A 19,345-nucleotide genomic window follows, 5' to 3' on the forward strand; every position below is an offset into this window, starting at 1 on the left:
GTCTACCAGCGCCATGCCAGGAAACTGAATCGCTTCCATTTGAACTGTCTTAGGAAGATTCTGAGGATCACCTGGCAGGATAAGGTACCAGACACTGAAGTCCTTGCTTGAATTGAACTGCTAAACATTCAAACTATGCTTCAGAAAGCACAACTCTGATGGGCTGGCCACATTGTTCAAATGCAAAATGTGCGCTTGCCAAAAAGACTATTTTATGGAGAACTCACATGGGGCAAGTGATCACATGGTGGTCAGAAGAAGTGATACAAGGACACTTGCAAGGTCTCTCTCAAGAACTTTGGATTTGACTGTGCAACATGGGAGACACTGGCACAGGACTACTCAGCATGGAATGCCCATATCAGAAAGGGTGATGTGCTCTATGAGCAAAGCAGAATTGAGAGCATAAAGTAAACATAGGATACAGTTGTAGTAGCTGGGAAATGAGGTTCTGATAATGATCAAAGATGAGGGGTTCAGTCTGTGAGGAAAGTAAAATGTAGAATGAAGTGGATCAAGTAGTTGGGAAACATTGAAATAAATGTAATAAATGAAACAAACACAGGGCAATAAGATCAATAATATTAGTCTGGTCTTTTTTCCTAGACCATCCAATAGAATGATGAAATTAATCACCAGCAAAATGTCAGTCTGGACTGAACCTCCCTTATGACAGATGAGGAGATTATGGGCTCCAGATACAACTTCATAGGAAAATAGTTCTTTCAATCTAAGTTTGTCACTATAGTATTACTGGAAGGGGGTGGACTCCTTCAGGCAATAGGGAGGCACATCCCAGAATTTCATAGTTAGAGGGACCAGGAACCATCTAATCCATTTCACACATGGAAAAGAGTACTTTCTGTAATATAATGAATAGAGATCATGTAGTCTTTGCTTAAAAACCTTTAGCTTTTTTTTGTAGGTCTGTTACTCCCTTACTCAATAAACTTCAGTGGCTCCCTGTGGCTTCCAGAATCAAATACAAAATCCTCTGTTCAGCATTCAAAGCCTTCATAACCCCTTTCTACCTTTTCAGTTTTCTCACACACACTCCCTCCTCCCCCCCTCTCCCCTGGCCCCACCACTCTTCAATCCTGTGGCACTAGCTTCCTTGTTTTCCCTCCTCATCCTAACCTGCTGACTTCCCTGGCTTTTTTCAAGTCTCAACTAAAATCCCATCTTCTATAGGAAGTCTTTCCAAATCCCTATTCATTCCAGTGCCTTCCTTGTAATTCTTTCCTGTTTATCCTATTTGTACCTTGTTTGTACATATTTGTTTGCTTATTTTCCCTGCCCCCTCCCCCCCCCCCCATTGGATTTTGAGCTTCTTTAGGGTAGGGACTGTTTTTTGCCTCTTTTTATATCCTTGGTCCTTATCACAGTGCTTAGTACGTAGTAGACATTAAATGTTTATTGACCAACTGACTAAACGACTGACTTAAATGAAGGGGGACATATTCCCTTTTTCCAGGGCAGCTCATTTCACTTTTGGATAGTTCTCATTGTTAGGAAGGGTTTCCTTATATACAAATCTAACTTTGTTTCTTTGCATCTTTTCCCTATCACTCCTAATTCTGCTTTGGGAGGCCAAAAAGAACAAATAGTCCTTTCTACATTCCCTTTAAATCCTTGAAGATAGCTTTTATGTCTCCAGTCCCCCGCCCCCATCCAATCTTCTTCAGACTAAACTTCCTTACTTCCATCAACGGAGCTTTGCATAGTATAAACTCAGGGTGCTTTGCCATCTTTTTTGCTTTCCTCTGGATACTCTAGTTTATCAACATCCTTCCTAAAATGTGGCATTCAGAAGTAAACACAGTATTCCAGACGCATTCTGAAAAGGGCAGCGTTTGGTAGGACTATAATTCTTATTCCTGGATTTTATGGGTCTCTTAATATAGACACTAAGGTCACATTAGCTTTTATTCAGGGGTAGGTGGGTGGGTGGGTGTGTATGCTGTTGTTCCATCTTGAGACTGCAGTACATAAAAATCTTTAGATTTTTTTCTCCAGATGAACAGTGCTTAGTTTAGCAATGCCTTCAGCATCCTGTACTCATCATTACAGATTTTGAGAGTTGGAAGCGTCCTCGGTATCACTGTAATCCATTCATTACATAAAAGGAATCCTTCACTGTAACATATCCAGCAAATGAATGTCCAGTATCAGCTTGGAAACCTTCAAGGAGGGAGGAACCCACTGCTTCCAGAGGCAGTCTGTTCTACTGTGGGACTGCTCTAATGGTTTGCCCAAACCCAGATGTGCCCCTTGCAACTTTTACTTGTTGTTCCTGGTTCCACTCTGAGGTCATATGAATGAATGAATAAGGAATTTTATTAATTTATTTTAATTATTAATAATAATTATGTATAATATAATAATAATTAATTATTAATAAATTAAATTATTAAGCATTTACAGCATGCAAGTACTGTGCTAAATGCTGGGGTTACAAATAAAAAAAGTAAGACCATCTATGGTCTCAAGCTTAATTCTTTTTTTTTTTTTAAATTAATTATTTATTTATTTAACTTTTAACATTCATTTTCACAAAATTTTGGGTTCCAAATTTTCTCCCCTTTTATCCCCTCCCCCCACCCCAAAACACCAAGCAGTCTAATTGCCCCTATCACCAATCTGCTCTCTCTTCTATCATCCCTCTCTGCCCTTGTCTCCATCTTCTCTTTTGTCCTGTAGGGCCAAATAACTTTCTATACCCCTTTACCTGTATTTCTTATTTCCTAGTAGCAAGAACAGTACTCGACAGTTGTTCCTAAAACTTTGAGTTCCAACTTCTCTTCCTCCCTGCCTCCCTACTCATTCCCTTTGGAAGGCAAACAATTCAATATAGGTCATATCTGTGTAGTTCTGCAAATGACTTCCATAATAGTCATGTTGTATAAGACTAACTATATTTCCCTCCATCCTATCCTGACCCCCATTGCTTCTATTCTCTTTTGATCCTGTCCCTCCCCAAGAGTGTTGACTTCAAATTTCTCCCTCCTCCCCATGCCCTCCCTTCCATCATCCCCCCCACCCTGCTTGTCCCCTTATCCCCCACTTTCCTGTATTGTAAGATAGGTTTTCATACCAAAATGAGTGTGCCTTTTATTCCTTCCTTTAGTGGAATGTGATGAGAGTAAACTTCATGTTTTTCTCTCACCTCCCCTCTTTATCCCTCCATTAATGAGTCTTTTGCTTGCCTCTTTTATGAGAGATAATTTGCCCCATTCCATTTCTCCCTTTCTCCTCCCAATATCTTTCTCTCTCACTGCTTGATTTCATTTTTTAAAGATATGATCCCATCCTCTTCAGTTCACTCTGTGCACTCTGTCTCTATGTGTGTGTGTATGCGTGTGTGTGTGCATGTGTGTGTGTATGCATGTGTGCGTGTGCGTGTGTGTGCATGTGTGTGTGTTCTTTCCATTTGCATTGTTGTACTCATTGTGTATTTTGCTTTCTTGGCTCTGCTTTACTCTGTATCAGTCCGTGGAGATTTTTCCTTACTTCTCGCTATTCATTATTTCTCACAGAAGTGTAATATTCAATTACATCCACGTATTACAATTTATTTAGACATCGCCCAATCAATGATCATCTACTTTGTTTTCAATACTTGACTGTCACAGAAAACCAAATCAAAGTTACTATAAATATTTTGTTGAATCTAGGGATTTTCTTCTTACCAACGATCTCTTTGGGGTATAAATCTAATGGTAGAATCTCTGGGTCAAGGTATGCACATTTTAATATTTCCAAATTGCTTTCCAAAATGATTGTACTGATTCACGACAGTGCACTAGTATACCTATTTTCCACAAACTCTCCACCTATTCCAGTCTTTTGACCTCTCTTATAATTTGTAGGAATTGAGGTAAAAACCTCAGGGTTGTTTTGATTTGCATGCTATTAATAATGATTTAGAACATTCCTTCATATAGTTGTTAATAATTTGTGATTCTCTTGAAAATTGTTGATATTCTTTGACCACATATATTAGGGAATTGCTTTTGATGTATATATTTTATATGTACATGTGTACGTAAGTATATATATATGTGTGTATGTGTATATATGTAGGTGTATATATAGGTGTATGTATAATAGCATATGTGTGTATATATAATATATACTTATGTACACATAAATAGTATGTATACATATGGATATATGACCAAAAGCTATACACAAAGTCTATGTGTATATATGTATGTATATGTGTGTATGTATGTATGTATCTATATATCTATCTGTTTATATATCTTGAGCACCAAACTCCTATCAGAGAAATTTAATATAGAGATTTCCCCCCTTCCCATTTGATTTCTTCCCTAGTTATCCTAGGAGCATTAATTTCAGTTTCATTAATCAAAATAATCTATTTTTATCTCGTTTAGTTGCCTCTATCCTTTGTTTGGTTAAGAATGAGAAGAAAGAGATCTTCGTAGATGTTAAAATTATATAATCTACTTCTACTATATTTATATAGTATTAGCTTTAATATTAAGTTCACATATCTATTTTTGTAATGTTGGTGAAAGGTGTTGATTTAAGCAGAATTTCTGTCAGATTACATTCTAGTTTTCCCAGCATTTTTTATATCACATAGTAAGTTTTTTTCTTAAGTAATTTATGTTTCCCATGTTATTGAACAATGAGCTTTCAGTTCCATTGTTTCAATTCTTGTCTAGTTTGTTACATTGATCTACTTCCATTTTTTAACAAATGCCAGATAATTTTCATGACTGTTGATTTATAATATAATTTAAGATCTGGAAGTGTCATTGCTCCTTTTCCCCTACATTTTTTCATTATTTCCCTTGGTATTTTAGATCTTTTATTTTTCCAAATGAATTTTGTTATCATTTTGTCAAGTTTTGTAAAGCATCTCTTTGAAAACTTTATTGCTATAGAATTAAAAGTATAAATTAACTTTGGTCGTATTGTCATTTTTACTTTATTGGCATGGCCCAGCCATGAACACTAAATATTCCTCTAGCTATATGTTATTTGTTTTTTTAAGGACCATTTTATAATTGAATTTATGCAAATATTTTGTGTGCTTTGGTAGATTGATTCCCCTGATATTTTATGCATTTTACAGTTATTTAAAATGGAACTTCTCTTTCTACTATTGCCTCTTGAATTTGTTATTATTATATAGAAATATTGTTATTTCTTGTGAGTTTATTTTGTAGCCTGCAGCTATACTGAAAGCTATGAATTGTCTCAGTATCTTTGCTAATTCTCTAGACTTTTCTAAATAAAACATCCTGTCATCAGTATATATGGATGGTTTTATGTATTCTTTACTTACCTTTAGGCCTTTAATTTCTTTTTTTGTTTTATTGCTATTCTTAGCATTCCAAAACCATATTAAATAATAATGGGGACAGTAGGCATCTTTGTTTTATTGTATTTATTAAGAAAGTTTATATTGCTTTGTTGTACTTATTGCATATGATGCTTGCTTTTGGTTTCAGATAGATATTTTTATGGTATTAAAAATGTTCTCTACCTATAGTTTGTAGTGTTTTTAAAAAACATAAATGGGTGTTGTACTTTGTAAAATACTGCTTCTGCATCTATTTAGATACGTGTGCAGTTTTGAATAGTGTGGTTTTTAATATGATTAATTATGTTAATTGCTTTTCTAATGTTGAATCATCCTTGAATTCCTGTATAAGTCAAATGTGGTCATGACGCATGAGTTTTTGGATGAATCAATAGTAATCTGACAAAATTTTGTTTAAAAATTTTGATTTGATATTCACTAATGTATTAGTCTATAGTTCTTCCATGCTTTATTATTGCTTGGTTTATATCTTAGGATTGTATTTGTCTCATAAGAAGAATTAGGTCAAGTGAGTTTTCCCTCATTTTTTGAGAATAATCAGTCTTTAAAAGTTTAATGGAGTTCTCCTGTGAATCCATCAGGACCAGGAATTTCTTTTCTTTGGCATTTCCTTTACAGTGAGTTCTATTTCTTTTTCTGAGATTGGCTTATTTAATATCTATATTTAGTCTTCTCTTAGTATTTTATATATGTGAAGATGTTCCTACATTTCTTCCTATGTTCTCAGTTTTAGAAGCATATAACTATGCATATTAAATTTTGATTATTTTTTAGTTCCTTCTGATTTTGCTGTGTCATTTATTCATTTGTTAATTTGTTGATTTGATTTTGTACACTTTTCTTTTTATTCAGATTGGCTAAATGTTTATCAATTTTGTTAGTCTTTTCAAATAACCAGTTTTTAGTTTTATTTATAATTTCTGAAATTATTTATTTCTAGTTTATCTATTTCTCCTCTGTTTTAAAGATTTTTTGATGACTTTGTAATTTTAAAAAAAAATGCATATTCAATTCATTAATCCTTATTTTTCTGTTATAGTATTGTATATCTGTAGGGATGTAATTTTCTCCTGAGGGTTGGCTGCATTCTAGAAATTTTGGCATGTTTTTCATCATTATAATGTTCATTCACATAATTATAATAGCTATTTCCCGATTAGTGCGAATAATGAACCCCATGAAGTAGTCACAGGAATTAGAATTTACAATATTCAAAGATATAATTATGGTAAATGGTAATTGGCTTCAATTCAATGGAAATATGCATTGGGAATTTGAATAATGTGACCACTTTGTGGAATTCATTATTTGTAGTAATCTGGACCTAGTTGCAATTGTTTCTACAATTTGTTCTTTGACTCACTCATTATTTAGGATTCATTGTTAAGCCTCCATTTGGGTCCATATATTTTGTTTGTAGTCTCTGAATTGTTTCCTATTTTTATCCTGTTATTGTCTCTAAAAAAATATAATAGATTTTGCTGCCTTCCTATATTTGTTTTTAACATCTTTCTGTCCTAATATACAGTTGATTTTTGTAAAAGTTCTATGTGGTGCTAAGACATATGTATATTCTTTAACTATTTAGAAGACAACATAAGTCTTTTAGTTCTAGTTTTTCTAATAAATTATTCAATTCTCTATTTTACCTTAGTTCATCTTTGTATTAGATGTGTCCAAAGCTGAGAGAGGGACATTAAAATCTTCTGGCAAGGTATGATAGTCAGTGAGGAAGGGGGCACTGGGTTAGCACATTAGAAGTTAGCCTTCCTGTTCATTGAATTCACCGGGTTTTGTTCTTAGTATCTTAGATGTGAAGAAGACTGAAATTGCTATGGGCTTTTGCACTTAGTTCTTATTTTGGGGAGACCTGCTCAGGAGAATTGAAAAAAATGTTTGGTCCTCTACATCTTGTTTATCATATGACCAAGAAGTCTGTGTCATACACACACACACACACACATATACACACACATATGTATATATACATACATATATACACATGTATGTATATAAAGGTATGTATGTGTGTGTACACATATAAATGAGTCCTTTGCTTTATTTCTTTGGGAGCATAAGGACAGAAGTAGTATTGCAGGGTTATGCATGGTTGAGTGACTGTTTGGGTATAGCTCTAAATTGCTTTCCAGAATTGTTGGATGACTTTACAGCTTAATCAATATAGTGTATCAGCGTACCTCTCCTCCTATACCCTTTCCAACAACTGTCATTTTCCTTTTTAGTCATCTTTGTCATTGTGTGGTAGAACCTCAGAATAATTTTATTCTACATTTCTTTTATTATTAGTTATCTGGAGCATTAAAAAACTTATCATTGATATCTTTTGCTTTTTTTATATCATCAGAGTTTTTCCTAGTTTCTTTTCTCTGTCTCTCCCAGAGAGCCATCCCATAGAATAAGAGTAAGAAGAAAAAAATCCAGCAAAATTGATCAATATATTGAAAAAAGTCCCTCCCACTTCCTCAAAGGAGTGAGTTGGGAGCATCCTCTTATGTCTTTTTGGGGTGATGCTTGTCTTTTGTAATTTGGAACATTTTCTTTTAATTGTGTGTGTGGGTGGGTGGGGGGTCTTTCCATTCACATTGTTATAATCTTTTCTTGTGTATGATTATTTTACTCTGCATGAATTCATGCAGATCTTTCCAGTGCTTTTCTGTATCCGTCACATTCATCATCACAGTAATATTTCATTAAACTTATGTGCCACAATTTATTCAGTCATTCTTCAATTGACAAATATCTACTTGGTTTTCAATTCTTTGCTACCACAAAAGTGATGCTATAAATATTTTGGTTTCTATGGGGACTTTATTAACAAAGACTATAGAGTATTTTTTAGCTTGCCTATCTTATGACTGTCTTTTTTCTTCCCTCTTTCCTCTGTAACATTTTCCCCACTTTTCAACATTCTGACGAGGATCAAGTCTCTTCTTCACCACAGATCACTTTTATTCCTACTGAAGTCTTACTTCAATTTTTTTTTCTAACATTTCTTTCTCTCTAACAACTTGGAGTATGGACAGGTGTCTTCAAGTCCTTTTACCTTGTCCTCTTGGAAAGGAGACCAGCTTACACTTGAACACTGATAACAGTCACTCAGCTACTATCATCTGATAATGAGGAAGCTTCTGAACTCAAGAATAAGATTTTACATTCATCCATCAATGTCCATGAGAATTTATTAAATGGCTACTATGTGCCAGGCACTGTGGTAAGTTACGTAAGCTACACTGTGCTAAACAAAGACAAAAGACAGTCCTTTATCTCAAGGATCTCACAATTTAATGAGGGATACAACATGCAAGCAACTATGTAAGAAAGCAAACTACGTACAGGATGAATGGGAAATAATCCACAGAGAGAGGGCACCAGAATTAAAAGGGATTGGAAAAAAAGCTTCTTGTAGAAGGTGGGATTTTAGCTGGGACACAAAGGAAGCCAGGGGCTGATGGGGGCATGGTAGATACAGTGCTGGGCTTGGAGTCAGGAAGACTCTTCTTCCTGAGTTCAAATCTGACTTCAGACACTCACTAGCTGTGCGACCTTGGGCAAGTGCTGTTTACCTCAGTTTCCTCATCCATAAAATGAGCTGCAGAAGGAAATGGCATATCACTCCAGTCTCTTTGCCAAGAAAAACATAAATGGGGTCACAAAGAATTGGACATAACTGACATGACTTAAATCACAACAAAACATATATGTATGCATATATGAGAGGCAGCCTGGCAGAGGGTCAGCTTATCCAAAATGGTTTTCAGCAGAGGGATTCTGATAACTGAACCCAAAGTGGTGGTGTTGGCATGGTTTTGGTGCCCTGAAACTTGGCTATGATGTTATCTGCTGTAGTGGGGAGTTTGACATCAGATGAATCTGGATCATAAAAAAGTCAGGAAGAAATTGATTCAAGTGACACCTCTGACACATACTGCTTGTATGTATCACCCTGGGTGACTCCTTTAGCTTCTCAGTGCCTCTTTCAATCTCTTGAGGACTCCAAGGCACAGAACAGTTGCTACTGTGAATTGGTTGAGGAAATTAATTCCCTCTTCTAAAGCTCCCTCTGCCTACAGTTCCACCAGCGGCTCTTAGGTCTTGTTCCTTAAAACATGCCTTGGATGTTTTAACCCTTTTATCTCCAGATCTTATGCCTGAGGCTCAACTATCCTAGTTGGTGGCTGCCTAATCTAGTCTTCAGCCAAACTGTGCTCCCTACTTCCCAGCTTGACTGCTTTTTGGAAGCTACACCTGGTTTTCTGTCTTTCCTTCCAACTCTGAAACCATGATCAAATCAATTCTGCCTTTGTTCCTGAGACCACCATGATCACAAATGTTGTTTTCCCATATTAGAATTGAAAGAAGTCTTTGTTTTTTTATCTGATTTTCTAGTACTTTGCACAATGTTTGCTACATAGTAAATGCTTAGTGAAATGCATTTTTATTCATTCATTCGTTCATCCATTCAAATTATGGGGTTGGACAAAGATATATTTATATATCTAATATAACATATATTTATATAGATGTATTTAGTGTGAGAAGGGGATTTGGTTAGGAGACCCTTGATCATATGAATTCTTCCTAGCCCAACTGATAAAATTACAAAATATAAATGTGAAATAATAGAGGTATTAAGGTCTTAAATAAAGTGCTACTCTTTTACAAGTGTGGAAAAGTTTTCTCATCAAACTTAATGGAATTCTTAATTGAATTAGAGGGTAGTTTGCCAAAAGCTTAGCCTTACCCCTTAAGATCCTTCAAAAAGAACTCTATAATGAGTTAGCCAAGGCAGGAGGCAGTTCTGAAGAATGTTACCTTTATGAATCTAAAAGAGGGACAGCCCTTCAGAAGGGATTTTTCCATGCTTTTGGGGGAGGGGGAAGGAGATTTGTTGCTCCTTTCTATAGCAATTAGGCATGGCATCTTGTGGCAGAGCTACTCACCCAGTAGGATACATTGAGTCCATAAAGGATCTGTCTTCCAGAGCCCAGCTAAATGACCTGCCCAGCAGAGATACTATACTTAAGGGGAGAAGCTTGAGGACAATCTAAGAAGGGAAAGAGCAATGGGGTTGTGTAATCCTTGAGATGTGAGTTGCTTGGGCCATGTGTGTTCTCTATGTATGTGTCTCTCTACCAACATACCCTATATGAGTGCCTCTTCTTCCCATTTACTCTATGTGTATTTGTAGGAGAATACATTCTCATTTTCTCAGGGGAATATTTCATAGTTATTGTTCTTGCAATGCTATCTCTGTAAATGCCTTTGCTTTGAATTAATTGTGTCCTCTGGCTGACTACATGTACTTGTGGGGACATGTACAATCTATTTTAGGAATGTAGACCCAAAGAGTGCCTTGAGCCTGAGGTAGTGGTTCCCGGTGGAATCTAGCTTACAAGTGTTAGTTGGAGGAGCCTCAGAGGGGCTATATAGGTATGCATATATACATACATATAATGATTGGGATCTGGATCAATGATATCGACTGTATTATCTCTGGTGAGGGAAGCAGGATGAGAGAGGGAGCAACAGTGGTTCAAATCTCCCCTGGAGAATACCACCTGCCTACCTGGAAGAATTTTCCTAAGTTACTTTGATGAGTATAGTCCAATTGATTACTGCTTCCACATCGTGCTTTCCCCATCAAGGTTTTGATATATTGTGAGTCAGCATAAGAAATTAAATGGGGATTTCTGGGGGAGTTTTGCAAAAGTCTCGGACAACATGCAAAGGCCAGCAGATGATATGGAAAAAGTTTAGAAACTTAGAAATGCATAAAACATAAAACTTAGAAAAACATAAAACATAAAGTATTGTATATCAATATATTTTATCTTTTAATACCATAAATATACACAATTTCTTTTTTTAAGTTAAAATATGATCAAATGCATAACCAAAATTTTATAATAAAGTACTATAACACCCTGTAAAAGAAAAAGAAAAAATTCAGACTTCTTCTCTGGTACAAAAGGAGAATCAAAAAATTTTATGTGGATTTTCCAGATTGAGGGGGCTGGGCCCCTAACTCCCATGATGTGGAGGGAATAACTGTAGTTAAGAAATAATGACATTTTTCTCTCTCTACTTACTTTCTCCCTCAGTGACCTTGGTTGGCATCCTGTCCTTTTCTTTTGCAGACATAGACTTCCCTTTACCTTTTTGATAAAATATAATCCTCATTTTTTAGTGGTGAAAGTCTTTCACAACCTGCCTCTAATCTACCTTTCTAATCTTGTTAAATATTACTCCCCTTCCTGCATTCTTTGGTTCAAGCCTTCATGCTGTTCCTCAGATTTGACCCTTGCCCATCATCTCCATGCTTTTGTCCTGGCTTTCCTCTCTATGTGGAATACACTCTTCCTTTTACAACTCATAGTTTCCTTCTAAACTGTGTTACATGGTGATCAGCCTTTTTCAATACTCCCCAAATCCCAGCTACTAGTGCCCTATCTCCTCCAGATTGCCTTGTATTTATTTTGTGCGTGATTTATATGAGAAGCAATGCTCATTGAGAAGTGGCCTCAAAGCCAACAAGATTATAGTTTATGTCTTACCTCTGACATATGCTGACTATCTAATCCTGGGCAAATCACTTAATCTCCCATGGTTGGAATTATTATCTCTGTGCTGATATTCTCAGATCTACTTATCCAGTCCTAACCTTTCTCCTAACCTCTTGACTCCCATTTCCAACTGCCTATTACACATCTCAAACATATGTCCCAAAGACATTTTAAACTCAACACGTCCAAAACTGAACTCATTATCTTCCCATCCAAACCCTCTCCACTTTTGAACTACTCTTATTACTGTCAGAACACCCCCATCCTCCTGGTCACCTAAGTTCACAACCTAGGTGATACTATTGACTGCTCACTCCCTTTTCCCTCATTTCTAATCTCAAGGCCTTTCAATTTTACTGTTGTAACATCTTTCATACATGTTTCCTTGTTTCCTAATAATGCCACTGAGACAGAATTTCTGGGTAATTAATAATCAGTTTATTAATTAGACTAGCAAATAAATTGATGGTCCTTGTTTTTGGTAACCAAAGACAAAGACCATGAAGATCGTTGAATGTTTAAATTCCCTTGGAAAAATAGGTGTGCCAGAGAGGCAGAGGTCAACCCTGATTGGTGAACAAATGAGGAAAATCTTCAGCTCTTTCTGTTGAGAAAGTGGGTTGACCATAGACTCAGTTGCCTCCAGCTATCTGGACAAAAAAATTCATCTCCACCCAGACCACTCAAGTTGAGCAATGAAGGGGGGTTTCTTAGGGCAGGAGTCTAATGCTTTTAGGGTTGGAATTCACCTAGATAAAATTCTATTTACACTTTAGTAAGAAGTAGGCTCTGTGAACCTCCAGAGTTCATCTAAGAAAGGCAAACAGAATTAGGCTGTATGCGTGTTTATATCTTTCAAAATGGGCAAGCATGTACATGAATGCATGGGAGCTGCCGTTATAACTGAGCTCTCTTTGACGTTAGGGTGCATATGAAAATTATAAAGCCATAAAGCAAGGAGGAGCCCCTGACTCCTCCTTGGATGTCTGCGCAAGCTTACTCTGATCTTTCGGTTGTTCACACAGAAGGAGGATTTGGGTTCACTCAGAGAGTATCAAAGAGGTATATTAGTCCAGAAGGGCTCAAATCATCCTCTCTGATTGGCCAGTCCAGGTTTTTGGCCTTCAGGTAATGATGGGCTCAAGCAGGTCCCGTAGCTTTCCTAGTTGGGTAGGATCCCACCTGAGATTGAGGAGAATGTCCCAAAGGGTTAGGCCAATCTCATCATCAGCCCTGTCTTACAGGGCTACTGAACTATAGGGACTGGTCCCTTAATGAAGAAGTAAAAAAGAGAAAAAACCCTGGATCCCAATACCAATAATTGCTTGTTAATAAAATAAAAAATAATCACTTCTCTCACCACCTACCTTGGAACAGGTTAATCACCTTATGCCTAAACTATTTCAATAGCCTGCTGGCTGGTCTGCCTGCCATAAGTCTCTTCCCTTTCCAGTTCAGTCTGGCTCAGATTCAGTCTCACTCAGGTTCTATCTAATAAGGCGAATTTTTAATAAATTTTGTTTTTCTTTGGCTGTAAGAAGGGTTGGGTCGAATTCATTTGGGCAGGACCTGGGGTATTGGTATTTTGGGGTCCTAAGCTCCCCAAACCTCAACATTATGGTTTCCTAACCTGAACAGTCCCAGGGCACTCCATTTGAGGTTGCAGTAGCTTCCTTTTTCAGCATTTGCATTCACTTAAAGAGAAATCCACCAAGTGGTTTCACTGCATTTTCCCTCCCTGCTGATGTATTTGTGTCATACCATTCTGTTGGAGACAAAACAGGAAGAGGTAAAGCATCATCGTTAGGGATTTCATTTTCCCCCCCCAAACCAAGGCCATGTTACTGACAATAACAGTCCTGGCTGTGGGGGCTGGATGTGGGTGGGAAGGGAGGCTAGTTACTCAGATGGTAACAGTACTATTATATATTTTAAAAAATGACCCAGTGAGGCCAAAAGAAGACTGCCTAGAGACTTAGAATACAATGTGTGTGTTAAACCTGTGGTTTCAATTCAGTCCACTTCAATTCAACAAACATTTTCTACGTGCCAAGTGCCAAGTGAGACGTAGCATGGAGCAGAAGATGGCTGGCTGGCATTGGAGGTTCTAGTCCTCTAACATACTGGCTATGTGATCCCGGGCAAGTCCCCCAACTTCTCATTGCCCCAGACAATACTTTCTTTGTCTCTGTCTCTTGTGTGTGTGTGTGTGTGTGTGTGTGTGTGTGTATCTTTTGGAGGCAATTGGAATTAAGTGACTTGTCCAGGGTCACACAACTTGTAAGTGCCTGGCCTCTGATTTGAACTCAGGTCCTCCTGACTCCAAGGCAAGTGCTCTATCCACTCCTCCACCTAGCTGCCCCCAAGACAACTTTTATTTTACATTTACAAACATTTGAAATTTTATTAAAAAAAAAAAAACCATCCCAACCATTAACATGGTTCCAGTTAGTTCTCCTCCAGGGTCTCCACACAGTGGTATTTGAGCATGCTCGTAACGATTTCTCATTTAGTCATCGTTAAAAAGCCATCTAAAAGAAGGAAAAGAAACTCAGAGTACGACTGTTTAATTTGTTTTAATGTTTTTCCACAAATGGTGAAAAATACTAAAGCACAGACAAGGAAAAATCATAACGTTGTGGCTAACATGATAAATGTGGAATTAAAAATTTGAAACATTTTCTGGTTGAAAAAATAAATCTGGTAGTAAACGCAGCCCTGCAGGGTTTCTGCGTTTAGCAGGACAGGTCTCTGCACTTCTGATGGTGCTCGGTACTCACCTTTATCCATTTTTCCCAGTTCTCCATGCTCACCTTTACTGCCTCCCATCTGCTCCATGAGAGGCCTGGGAGGACCTCTAGGTCCTCCTCTTCCACCACCAAAGCCTCCTTGGTCCATTCCTTGGCTTCCCTGGAAGCTGCCTTTGTCTCCACCTCAGCCTCCTCTGAACATGCTGGCAGGCTCTCCACTGTCCTTGAGGCCACCTCTGCCACCCCTCGTGCTACCAGGGCAACCTCTGCCACAATTGCCACCTGGAGTGGAAAGGGTGGTGGAAGAAATCCTTCCGGTTTAGGGGCCTTACACTGATTACATTCTGTTTGCCAGGCAAAATTCTAGTTTCCACAGCCTGGATTAGGGCACTGCCAGTCTCCTGCTCTGTGCTGGACATTTCTGCCTCCTGGAGAGTTTTCTCAGGAAACCCTGGGTCCTCTTGGTGGAAAACCTTCCCTGTCTCTTCCTCTGCCTCCCATTTCACCCATGGGACTTCCTGGCCCCCCTGGCCCTCCAGGACCTCCTTGGAGAGGCAGAGGCATTCCTCTGCCTTCACAGGGTGGCACGCCACCTCTCACGCTGTTCATTGGAGGTTTCTTCCAAGCAAGAGACACTTTGAGTTTGCTTCCTTGGGAGTCTTTCCCATCAAACCATTCTACTGCAGCCTTTGCAGTAGGTGGGTCATCTAGGATACGGTGGCATCTCCTTTTGATTTTCCAGTTTCCTTGTCTAAGTAAATGTTTATCATTGGCTACCCAGTCCTTTTGTTAATCTTGACAACCTCACACTGTTTGAAAAAGTCTGCCAGCTTGTCCACAGTCACATTTTCATTCAGTCTCTGTACATAAATTGCACTGTTTTCTGAGTCTTCATTTGGATCTACAAGTGGGCCTAAGTCAAGGTCTGGTCCTTCTTCCATAAGTCCACCAGGCTTATTGAAACCACCTTACTCTCCAGCACCCATTCCACCCCATCCTCCTCCTTCTCCCCGCCCACCTTTGCTCATGCCTCCATGATCGAATACCCCCCTTCCCCTGCCCCGGTTATCAGGGCCACTCACACTCTGGTTTTCTCTAGCTCCAGAAAAGCCTCTAGACTTCTGGTCATACACACCCATGCTACTGGGATGGTTCTGCTGCCTGCTCTGCTGGCTATATTGACTTGGAGCCTGGCTGTAGGATCCAGTTTGGGGAGGGGGGGGTCATAACTAGTGGGGGCTGCTACCCATAGCTGCTTTGTTGCCCGTAGCTATTCTGCTGTCCATAGCTGGTATTTTGCTGGGAGTAACTGCTCTGATCATAACTAGTCGGCTGGGTAGAGGTATAGCTGTTTGGAGGTTAGGATGTCGGTGTGGTGACTGGCTGCATGGGGTAGCTGCCGGGCACCTGTGAGTAACTGTAGTGGCCCCATCTGTATCCTAGGCTAGGCTGGCTGTAACCTACTGTACTAGATTGAGGCCGACTAGTCTCAGTAGGCTTGCTACCATCCTGGGGTCTTGCTGGTACGGCAATTGCTGGTTGCTGCCCAATGGTAGGGTAAGCAGGGTGGGTACCACATGCAGGCTGTGCTGCATAGGATGCCTGGGTGGTCATAACTGTAGCAGTGGTGATATCATAAGCCTCAGTCCCATATTCTTGGATAGGCTGATTGTAAGCTTGAGGTGCAGTTGGTGTAGTGGAACCTGTTGGAGGCTGTCTGGAAGAGGTCGCATATGCAGTCTGCTCATACGTTGCAGTTGTCTGATCCTGTGTATAGCTGACATCAATAGGTTGCCCCTAGGCCTGGGTGGTCTGTGCATATCCTTGAGCTGACTGGGCTGCATAAGCACTCTAGCCCTGCTGAGTTGCAGCTGGACTGTAGGTAGTCTGTGGACGCTATTTTATCTCCTTCCTCCTTATTCTCAACGTCCGTCTCTCTCTCCCTTGGTGGCTTGCCCCCTCGACACCACATTGCCCAAACAACTGTTTAAGACTATAAACTGCTGATCTGCATTGGCAGAGGGAATTTCCTTACTGAGAGTTACCAACACGAATGAAATCAGAAGTTCTGACTCTGACCCACCAAAAGGGCTAATCACTGCTAAGTGATGAGCATTTTTAAAAACTAGATCTATGGTATCATCATGCAACAAACTCTCAGTGAGAGAAATCCTCTATCAGTACAGATTTGTACCTCCTTAGCCAAGTGCTTTGATAGTTTTAGAAAGTTGCCTTGATGTCTGAGAGGGAGTCGCGGCTGATATGTGCCAGGAATTGTACTAAGCATCAGGGTTACAAATATTTTGCCCTCAAGGAGCTTATAGTCTAATGGGGCAAGATGATACACAAAAGGAAAATCAATTCGTGAGGGGGAAGATAGTTGGCTCTGGAAAAGTCAAAGGAGTTCAACCAGGTGGGAAATAAAGAGATGACTAGCCTGGGCATCTTCCTTAAATGAAGGTTTTAGAACTTGTCTCAGGCTGTTTTTCAAGAGCAGAGGATGATAAAAAGTTGTGAGTACCAGAGCTGATTTGATCTTGCAAGATGATGAGGCTTCCCAATGATGAAATTCCCATGGGGAAGTCAAGAAAATGGGAAAAGGTTCAGTGACTTGCCCAGAGTCACATATACTATATTGAACCCAGGTGTTCTGGACACTGAGGTCAGCCTGTCTTAGGCATGAATGATATGAAGAGAAAAATAAAAAACAATCCCTTCACTCAAGGAGTTTACATTCTGCTGGGCACTTTTGAGAACAGAATACCTTATGGAAAGACACATTGCCTCCTGGTGAGGTAATCTACCTTTCTAGTGAGGTTCCTAATAGCTAGTGAGTTCCCATATTAACCTATATTCTTGTTCTGATACATGAGAATTCTGCAACCTATTGTTATGAAATGCCTGAAATTCCTTTATATGAGGACAAAGCATTTCATTCCATAATTAGGATAAGGTTTAAAAAACAAGTCCTTGGAGGAGAGGGAATCTAGTGACATATTAATACCGTGGTAGAAAAATAAGAAATCTGTGAGCCTTTCCTTAGATCAGGGTTAGCTGGGAAGGAGGGCTAAAGGTAGATGAAGTGGTAGCAAACAGGGGACATGACCAGGATGAAGATTCACAGGGGGTGGGGTAATAGTGAAGAAAAGGGAAGCTAGAAACATTTTTGATTGATACAAGTCCAGCTTTTGAAACTAAAACTAAAAATATCTCAGTTTCTGACTTCGTTTAGTGATTTCCTTGCCACCCTTGCTCTGAGAATGGATGAATAAAGTATTTATTAAGTACTTACTATGGGCAAAGCACTCTACTAAGTGCTGGAAATAACAAATAGGAAAATAAAGACAGGTCTCTCCCAAGAGCTCATATTTGCATAGGCGAGACAACATTTAAGGAGTTTTAGCTTCAAGTCAGACAGAAAAATCCCATGGTTCTTAGTGTGCAAAGGCAACCCAGATAGTAATGTCTTTTCTTTAATGTCATTTCCAATGATCAATTATATCAGTTTCTGATGGTGAACCATTTGTCAGTGTGGAAGACTTTGATGACAAGAACCCTTTTCCTGGGTCTTTGATAGATATGACTGTAGCACCAGCAGGAGCAGATGCCAGATTGCATCTCCACAAGGATTGTTTCACAGTATGAGGGCAGAGGGCTCCAGGCTGGATGCATTGCTACTCCAAAAGCTCTTGGCCCATCACCATCAGGGTCTGAGGGGAGAAGAGTGGTCAAGGTGATAGTGCTGGCCTCACCTTCCTGGCGCATGCTATTTTTTTCTTTCCCTTGTTGTGCCTTGCTGCTTCAGGTAGAATCATTTGCCTGGCTTGTGAGTGGCAGTTTGTAGGCAGTTAATGGGAATGACTGATTTCCCTGTAGGAGTCGTCTCATGGATGAAGGCTATGAGGGCTGGTTTAGAAACAGGACCATTAGTTTGAGAGATGCTTTCATATTCTCCCAGGGTACACTTGCTGCCTGTTGGTGGTTGGTAGTTGGTGGTGATGGTGGTGATAAGGAAGGTGAGTTCTTTCTCTACCCAATGGAGAAGGAAGGTGGATCACATTTCTCCCATCAGTGATGTTTGCTTGAGGGTTGGGTAGTCTTGGGGACACTGCTATCCTTTGTAATGATTACTTGAAAGACTTGGACCTCATTTATTTGATTGGGTCTCTAATTCAATCTTTTGGAAGAATTCCGTTCTCACTTGTGTCCCTTTGCGTTTGTATAATCAATCAAACATTTATCAGTCCCCTCCTGTAGGATGGTCACTGTGCTAGGGGTGAGGTTACAAAGACAAAAGTGAATCAGTCTCTACTTTTGAGGAGCTTATATTCTTCAGGAGGAGAAAATGAGCACATATATAGGTATATTTAAAATATATTCAAAATAAAAATAAGTTAATTTTGAGGGGGAAGTCCTCAATAGCTATGAGACTCAGGAAAGCTTTTGGGAAGCTCCTCTCTAGATTGACTCTCCTCCCATATTTTGTCTACAGTGACCCAGAGATCTCTTCATCTTGACCCCTGGACTTTACGTGTTTGCCCCTTGAACCCTTCCTTCTGATTGCCCGGTTCCTCTCTTTGCCCATCAAACCCTTCCCTCTGATTGGCTGGTTCCTCTCAGAACCTCCAGTTTAAGGAGCATACCCAGGTCTC

The 19,345-nt window shown here is 39.1% G+C and overlaps 1 pseudogene; it reads right to left on the reverse strand.

Annotated features, from left to right (window-relative positions):
- Nucleotides 1–14,571: 14,571 nt before the first annotated feature.
- Nucleotides 14,572–18,458, reverse strand: LOC140504485 (RNA-binding protein EWS pseudogene; annotated as a pseudogene).
- Between the last annotated feature and the right edge of the window lie 887 nt (nucleotides 18,459–19,345).

Source organism: Notamacropus eugenii, chromosome 1 (genome assembly GCF_028372415.1).
Source record: "Notamacropus eugenii isolate mMacEug1 chromosome 1, mMacEug1.pri_v2, whole genome shotgun sequence".
NCBI lineage: Eukaryota > Metazoa > Chordata > Mammalia > Diprotodontia > Macropodidae > Notamacropus > Notamacropus eugenii.